The 9425-nt window shown below is 32.0% G+C and overlaps 1 long non-coding RNA gene across 1 annotated transcript; it reads right to left on the bottom strand.

The window, feature by feature from the left end:
- Window positions 1–3902: 3902 nt before the first annotated feature.
- Window positions 3903–6589, bottom strand: LOC132719694 (uncharacterized). Its single transcript, XR_009624264.1, has 3 exons — window positions 6447–6589; window positions 5986–6211; window positions 3903–4649 (listed from the first exon to the last, which is right to left on the bottom strand). It is a non-coding gene; the product is annotated as an uncharacterized LOC132719694 (long non-coding RNA).
- Between the last annotated feature and the right edge of the window lie 2836 nt (window positions 6590–9425).

Below are 9425 nucleotides of genomic sequence, written 5' to 3'. Positions count from 1 at the left end.
TTTACTTAAACTCGAAATACCGTAACTGGAGTATGAATCAATGTGCAAAATCTAAAATACAGTTACTAAATATATAAGAGATAACAGCTTGACACTCTCTAGACATATTTTAAGACTACAGGATATAAAAAAGCAAAGACACAAGCCATTGAGCTTATTTTATCTTAACAAAAAGTAGTATGAATATAGCAAGGTTGTATTTGCCAGTCACATGACTTAAGTATTTTTGTTAAAACAGTTAAATTTTGACTGATCTATATAGGAAACATGTAAAGATTAATGTTTAAACTTTTATGTGTGTTAGCAAGAAAAAATTCGTAAGGTAAAAATACATGGTTTTAAACATTGAAATATGTATGTGTAAATTATAAAATATATTATGTATATGAATTTTTAATTTTGCTGATGTAATAAAGGGTATTGCAAAATAAATATATGTTCTGTTATATGTTAAGGAAAGCAAACCAATATGCTGTAAGAAATAAAAAGCTTATTATGAATGAAGGTAAAAAATCGGCTGTAAGTCGGTACCCGATATCGGCATCCTATATCGGCCCGACTTTGAGCCGGGTTGCACATCCGATGTCGAGCCGACTTCGGATGCCGATATCGGGCCGACATTGAAGATGATATCGGGCCGACATCGGACCTATATGTAATGTTTGCTGGGAAGGAATGATTATTATTCCTCACCTCCATTGCGGTCTCTCTTGGAACAATTGAAATCTTATGAGCTATTCCTCCCACAAACGGATTTGGCATGGAATGTTTGTTGTTCCAGGTATAATCTCTATATGTTTTGACTGTCAGTGAATTATAATTTGTTGTAATGTGAAGCATGATGGTCTCGGGCTGGTTATCATTAACATCGGATCCGTACTCCGTTGTATTCGCGACGTTAATTTCAATACTGTGAAGAAATGTAATAGTGATAATTGTATCAAGGTATAACAAAACTATAATATTGATTTTGTTGTAAAAAAAGTTTATTTAAATATGTATATATATTTTTTTTATATTTGCTGAGATATATAAGTTATTGACTATTATTCAAGAATGAAGTTTGTATACAAAATTCTTTTTCATAAAGATAAAGAAGTGGCAAATCTGCCACTGATCGATAACTTCAATTCTTATACATGTATGTATCCGTTTGCTTGAAATTGACCCACACCAGATATTTTTATAGTACTTCATTTGAATAAAAATGCATGTATCTGCCCGGATTTTAATATCACCAAACTAAATGTAATTGCCATGTTTCAATGACATATCGGAACATGAACAATCCCCATTAATATCATCATGTGGACCTGAGGTGCATTAAAACATAAATACTACGTAACTATACTTAATATCACTAATTCCGCGTCATCACTTATTTCACGGTAATGGCATATTTTTATGTGACCAGTACTAAAATTGGTCAGAAATGAAATATTTTATTCACACACATAAACAACAAAGATTTTGTGCAAAATATTTAAAATCTCTTGAATTTTGCGAAAACAGAACAATATTTTACAAATTTCTGCAAAAAGCAACAATTGTCCATAAAATTTGTGCATATGTCTGAAATAATCATATTTTTCTAAGTGTTTTTATCTGTTGAAAAAATAATTTTTAAGTAACTAAGTAAAAAAAGTTTTAATTTTTAAAAATAAGCAAAATAACATGTAGAAATTTTAGATGGAACATGAAAAACTGAAGTGTAACACCATTTACCGCGATTTTAATGATAACACACTGTATTCAAAATAGCCGACATATGGTCTACGTCTGGCCCATTAAAACTAATTTTGACAGAATATATTCTTGTTTCCTTGTGTCATACAGCAGAAAATACCTATATGTTACAGCTTATGACAATTTTTGTACCATTAGATTCATTTGTTGTTTTCTTTCTTGTTTCAAAGCGTTAAGTACCGTGAACTAAGAGGAGCCCAGTATAATATGAACTTGCTGTATTTATAAAGTAAAGACAAACACATTACCATTGCAAGTCGTTGCCTGTCGGGACAGCTATATAAATATCTAACCGTCCTCCAACACTAAACGTCCCAGGTATCAACCATTGAAAACCATTGGAAACCTTTAACTAATCAAAGCTAATTGTAAAAAATGATTGTTTTATTCAGCAATGTGTCGCCAACCATCACTGGCCTGATGTCTGTCAACTTCTCCTCCAGAGGAACTCAACTGTATGTGTATGTTGTTTAAATATGTTATAAACACTTAAACACTCATCATATTGAAAGCTGACTATGGAGATTATGTAATTCTAAAATATGCATAGGTATTGTTTTTATATAGATTTATTTATTCCGAAATGTACAAGTGGAATTGGTTAAATCAGTATCAGAAACAATAAAATAGTCTGAAAAATGATATACATGTATAAGTATTTTATGATACTGGTGCAAACGACTGTTTCAGCGGTTCCCAAGTGTGTAATGTGTCTGGTGTTTGTGAAAGCATTGAAGTCCCCCCCCCCCCTCCCAAAAAAAAAAACAACAATAACAAAAAAACACAACAAGAACCCCCCCCCCAAAAAAAAAAAAAAAAACAAAAAAAAAACAACAACAACAAACCAAAAACACCGTGTAATAAAAGTAATGATGTAAGTAAATGATAACCAAGATTGTTCGATACAAAATGGCTTTATTTAAAGATAAACTACGCTCTCTTTGGGTAAGATACTTTTTCTGTAGAAATTTATTGAAATTTAGTAAATTCCTCCTGAATTTGAATAAGTGAGTGTATAAAATATATCTGGGAACCTGCATTCTCTATTACTGGTCTGTTCTTATAAAAACTGCCAGTTTTTTTAATGACACTATATATGTTCTCATACTGTGATTACCTGTAGTGTGTACAGTTTAAAACTTAACATGGTTTCTCTGTATATTTATTTTACAGATCAAAAATTATCAGTTCTCTTAAACATCAAATTTGAGCATTATATATCTTTAATTCTAATCCACAAACTAAGTCTAAATATAGAAAATGATATGCATCATGGCATTCGAACAAACAACAATGAGCTCTATCCCGACGGAATTGACCTCCATTATTATCAGAGTTGTAAAGGTTGCTTAATTCAAATCATTTGTCCCTCATTGTTGTTTGTTCGAATGTCATGAGTAACGTTGCATTTTCCATGACAGGAAGCTGGTTTGAAAGTTGAAGACTTCTTTCATCAAAGCTGTAAAGTCACAATATGAACTTAGCAGTGTCGTTTAAAGTTATGTTTAAATAAAACCTAACTAAACGAACAAACTATCTCAGTTGGAAATTTTGATTGCTGCTAGTTAGTACTAGGAAATTTTATACTACCTTCATTCATTGCCGCTGATAGTTAACTATTGAAGGTTGTGGTTGTTGTGGAGGGTGTGGCTGTAAAAAGACGTGTTCACAATGTGAACCTGGACTTCCAGCACATAACCAAAGTGAAAGATGCACCAAAGAAGCCAATAACTTTGGATCTAAAGTTGAAATGACAACATTGAAAGTATCATTTTCACAATAATCAAAATGATTTATTTTGTGTAATTAATATTCAGATTATCAGATAAAACATTTTGACTGGCCTTTTGGATAACAAATTTAATCTCCTATCAAAATAGAAGCATCGTTTTACTTTCTGTTAAGCAAATCTGTACTCAAAATTATTTTTTCTTTTTTTATGCAACCAGGTAAACATTAAAGGCAGAATATTTAAACACACACATATATATATATGTGTGTGTTTAAACATTTTATGAAAAAAAATCACCCCCTCCTTCCAAAAATAAAACAACAAAACAAAGCATAAAACCTAACAGAAAGCAAATGCTGAAGTTAGATGTTGCCATGGTCAGCTGCTTTGATTCGTTTTACAACAAATGCCCAGTATGCAAAGATATAAAATCATTTAGCACGAACTATTTTTTCGGTTACTTAGAATGCTTTGAAAAGTAAGAGTGTCTTGCGTAAAGAGATTGGTCATACTATACGCGTGTGCGTGTTTGTCTTGGTCTATGCTCTATGACGTCAGCAAGTCGAGTGCGCGTGTTTATCTTGGTCTATGCTCTATGACGTTAGAAAGTCGCATGCAATTGCGCGTGTTTGTATTGGTCAAGGCTCTTATGACGTCATCATGTATTATTACCACAAGCATCAGGATAGTCCTTATATCACTGAGCTTGATTTATCAAACATAAACCGATATGTTTAGAAAGCTTTTAATATCATTACGTCTCTCTCATTATATATCAACAATATGCGTGATTCATATTTGGACAGTGTTTTAAAACGTTATAAAATTCTATTTCCAGGCTGTGAACTGACTTATGTTCAAGGACCACGGACATTAGTAATGGAAAAGAGGGGATGGGAAAACACAGACACAGAGGTAACAGCGGAAGTCTACCTAGACGCTTACGAACGCTGGCAGGTGAACTGTTTTTATAGAAATTTATTATATGTAAGAATTTGAAAAAAATAGCTTTGACAAATTTCAATTAGTCGATCTTGGTCTATATACCTATAAAGGTAATATTGTGAAGCTTAATTAAGGTGTTTGAAAAAGGATTAATGTTGATCAATTTTGCAGTGGTAGGATCGACAGTGTGTGGGTACTGGACTAAGTGTTCATCGTCAATCAATACCTGAAAAAGAAACAACATAAACGATAACTATTGCATAATTGTATACTTCCATCAATTGATTATAATTTACCGCTACGTTTTAATCACTTTGATTCTGTCTTGTCATAAGCCTATTCTGTTTTGGTCATAAGCCTATTCTGTTTTGGTCATAAGCCTTTTCTGTTTTGGTCATAAGCCTATTCTGTTTTGGTCATAAGCCTATTCTGTTTTTGGTCATAAGCCTATTCTGTTTTGGTCATAAGCCTATTCTTTTTAGCCATTAGCCTATTTTATTTTGGTCATAAGCTTATTTTCCATCCGTACGTTATTGCAGTATTAACCATCAGCTTTTTATCATCTTACTAGTGAAATGAAGGAACAGACGATTACAAATGATGTGAAAGAAATGCATTATCTTTAGCAAAGTAAACATGTACAATGATCTTTGCTCTTTGGACCCATGACTTTGGTCACAAGAAAAGATTGAAATGTTTAAAAAATGAGTACTTTTTACATATGTTAACTCTATTTGTGGTTATGTAAAACTGAATGAATGATTTTCCAAGAAGCAAGTATGAAAAATTGTAATATAGGTCCAAGTAGGTTGAAATGAAAACATGTGTTCAACTAAAACTGACATAAACGGCGATGTAGACAACCCTTACTTTGCATTGTTCCACACTGAGCCAAACACTTTACGACACATCAAATTAATTGTTAGGCCTATATATACCGTCAGACGAATATGTCATCTACGCGGATATATCATACTTGATATAACTTAATTTTACCTTCTGTAATTATCTATAAGTAATTTGAAATTACGTTAGAATTAATTATAGAGACAATTTTTCACGTCAATCTATATTTAATTAAACTTTTTTTTCATAACTACATGTATTACAATATTTTTCCTTGATTGTTCATTAAAGTATTAAGTTCGTTTATTGAATCTGGAGAAAATCTGCTTTCTGCAGAAAACAATAGCTTTCTTAATAATGGTTATGACAATGAAAGAGCTAATGGTAACGGTTACGCGCAGTATCATCATTGAATTGCATGACTAAAGTAAAAAAAACAAGCTTTAATATAGCAATTAGGAAAAACTGTTTAATATTCGGTACATAGTATACTTTAGTAGTTATGTAAAATAACTGTAGATCCAGTACTTGGTTTCTGTTCTTCATTTATATATGTATTGGTTAATAGCTACAAATTTCGCCTTGGATATCCGGCTTATACATATTTTAAGATTGGATTAATCTGATAAGCTCACTCAGCATACCATATCTTCAAACTCATTAATGCATGGATATGGTAAAAAAATGACATTAATACCATTAGAAACATATCTTACTTGCAAGACGTCTGTATATGGTACTACAGTAAACTTGGTAACACTTCCTTCAGGAAATGGAATTGCCATGCTTAATATGTTCGTCCAGCCAGACGCTTGAGCCCATGTTTTGACCATTAGCTCGTTATCTTGTTTTACAACAATTATATGGAACATAACGGCCTCAGAGGCTCCCCCATACACGTTGAAATTAACATCTGTAGTATCCAGTAAGTTGATAGCGAACCTATATTAATATATACAAAATGACTGACTTGGTTTTCATCACGGCGAAAATAGCTTTCCCAACCCAACTGAATATTTTAATACCCAAAATCCCACATGACTGAGTCCGCGTAAACTCCATACCATGATCCATCCAAACGTGAAAAGACCAACATTTACAGTGTAGACACGGATGTATTTATAATTACTGTTACGTGTAAAGCACGTGTATTATGTAAAAGAAAATTCAATATTACCCTTCCCAAGTGCCACCTTCTGGCGTCGTGATGTAAAATTCTAAACTTCCACCAACACCAAATGTTCCAGGAATCAACCAATCAAAGACATCTGAAACATCTTTCTACAAAATATAACATTATAATTTTATATGAGTGTCATTGCAGCTAAAATGATACACGTATATCTTATTATAAAGATTAATTTATATCATTATTACTTATAATATTCGTTTAAAACCGCTAATTTGTAATGGTATTTATTGCATTATTAATTTACTTGATTATGTTGCCGGCAGTATATCTGTATTGGATGAGAGCATACACTCAGAGGCACTTATACCGCGACACTTTAATTTTTCAGTAGATCTATAAAACTGGTTATTTATGGACGGATTTTGTTCAAATTTGGATCATACAGTATTCAACATATCATACTTACTATAGTTTTTATATTTTAATTTTATTCACAATTCATTGACAATAAAAAAGAAAAAAATAACAATACAAATAGGCTACTGTAAAATAAAAAAATCACAGAATGGCTGTTAAAATGGTATCAAAATGAATAATCTCTGGATTGCACTAAATCTGTGTTCTGGTTTAAACATGTCTATTTAAGCTCGATTGCAAATAAGTTCTTGCAATTATATTAATCACTTTCGAGTCCGCTTCCTGTAACCAAGTAGAACTGAAGTCATATGAAGAAACATGGTCATGATCCTATAAGCCATGATTCCTAAGTTGAGAGTCAGACACCTTGACCACAATGCCACCACTCCCCTTAAACAACATTTAAACACCTATAATGTATATCTCATGAAAATGACGTAGTTTCACACGGAGACTTGGGGAATATTTCCCCGGCTCCAGAAAATTGCGAAGGGCTACTGGTCGCTTTTCTCACACGCCTGTTCAAATCATCCCACAATTTACAGGAACTCGAGCAAGCACTTGTTCAGGAATGGAGAAATAGTCGTCACAAGATATAAAGATCTGGATTCTAATCCGACTGAAATATGTGTGTCAAACTAGCACTACAATCATCGGCGCAATACGTTAATTGATCAATGGGTCACATTTTTGCTCATTCCAGAACATATTATAGTGATTGAACAGGTGAACGTCAAAATAAGTTTATAATTTGCCACACGATTCCTTTCAACTTTATCATTTCTTTGCACGAACAATAAATAAACCACGAGACCAAAGGAAATGTCTGTAAATATCCTGTAAAGTTCTATTTGTCATATTTTAGGCAATTTTATATTTTATCTTTAACATTTTCCAAATCAAACTGTTGGTCGATCACAATTATAATGGTCAGTCTTTAGAAATATGCATTTTGATAAAAGTAGCACAATGTCACTTTAAATGATATGTTGCCTACTGTATTTTTGGGTCGCTGCGCTTGCGCAAAGCGGCCCAAAGTTATAAGTTACATCTGAGGCATATTGCCAAACGAATTTCGGCTGAAATATATACATGCACGTAGTAAATAGTTCCGTATGGTCGGTAACAAGTTAGAAAATCCGTACCTTCATTCATTACAGGAGGGTTATCATACATTTTAAAATGTATCATGATATCGAAAATTACAGTAAATTTGTGCTGTGTACAGAAATAATATCAATGCGCGATTGAATCACGTGACAGGTCATTGAGGTCAGCCATGTTGATTCGGCTTACAGACACTTCACCTCCCAGACACTTCACCCTAGGCCCTTTTTTGCAGACACTTCACCCCTCAGACAGTTCACCCCTCATTTTAAGAAATTTGATTGAGACACTTCACCCCTCATTTTATCATTTTGTGTTTAACAATTATTTATGTAGAAAATGTTAAATGCATTCATTAGTGATTGAGTATGTTTATTGTTTTAACATATTTTATTATTATTTTATCAAGTAACTGACCAAAGACAATGGATATACCTATAAAAAGGCTCATATCACAATTTAGTTAATAATACAAGGTATTATTAAATTAAATATTTTACATATTTTATACTAATTCCAATTCAAGTAAAAGTGATATACATGTAATTAATTGAAAAATCTTTCTAGTGAAGTGTGTGAACCTTTGTGTGAATTTTCCTTTGATATATATATATAAACTCGTACAAAGACTTTCATGTAATTTAAAGTATAACCCATTGTCTTATAAATTTGAGTTGATTTAATTCTTGAAGTTTTGGAGACAATTTCTACTTTAACTTAGTGCTTAATTTACATAACTGGTGCTATTTATTTGTTTAACAAATGACATTATGAATGATCTTTGTATGAAATGCAGGATAATTGTGTCTGATAATGTTAATAAATAATTTATTTTTACTATATTTTATAAAGCAACCAATTCATTCATTCATATTCATTTATATTCATTAATATTCATTTTATTAATTTATTTATTTATTCAATATTATAAATAAATTTAATTTTCATACAATAATACCATTTTAATTCAATTATCTAATCAATTATGAGATAACTGTTGAATAAACAAACAACCAATCAAAATGTTGAATAAACAAGGTGACATGCAATAAACACTTAATGGATGAAAGTGCATTGTATATATCATTTGGCAATACAACCAATTAACCTAAATTAGCTTTATAAACTTAGTAAAAATAAAGGTATTAAGCAAAATATTTTATCAAATAATACTAAAAATAATTAATATAAACATATAAAATTATAAGCATTATGTTGTTGACTAACTTGACTTATTTACTTTATAGAAAAAATTGGATGAGGGGTGAAGTGTCTTACTGATTTTGGGGGGTGAAGTGTCTTAAGGAGTGAAGTGTCTTCAAAATTTGAGGGATGAAGTGTCTGGGGGGTGAAGTGTCTTCTACTTCTACTTCTATGTTGATCTCGTCTGTAAATCCGCTGTGCAGACATCAGCGACGAGTGGTGATGTGAAATGTGCTCCATTAAAAACGTGGGCTAAACACCTGTCCCCCATGTGCGGCACCAGGCGTTCGAGTTAAA

Source organism: Ruditapes philippinarum, unplaced genomic scaffold (genome assembly GCF_026571515.1).
Source record: "Ruditapes philippinarum isolate M1 unplaced genomic scaffold, ASM2657151v2 ctg821_1_1_1_1, whole genome shotgun sequence".
NCBI classification, from domain to species: Eukaryota; Metazoa; Mollusca; class Bivalvia; order Venerida; family Veneridae; genus Ruditapes; species Ruditapes philippinarum.
The sequence above is the reverse complement of the archived record's forward strand: the minus strand, read 5'-3'. Positions and strand labels throughout refer to the sequence as shown.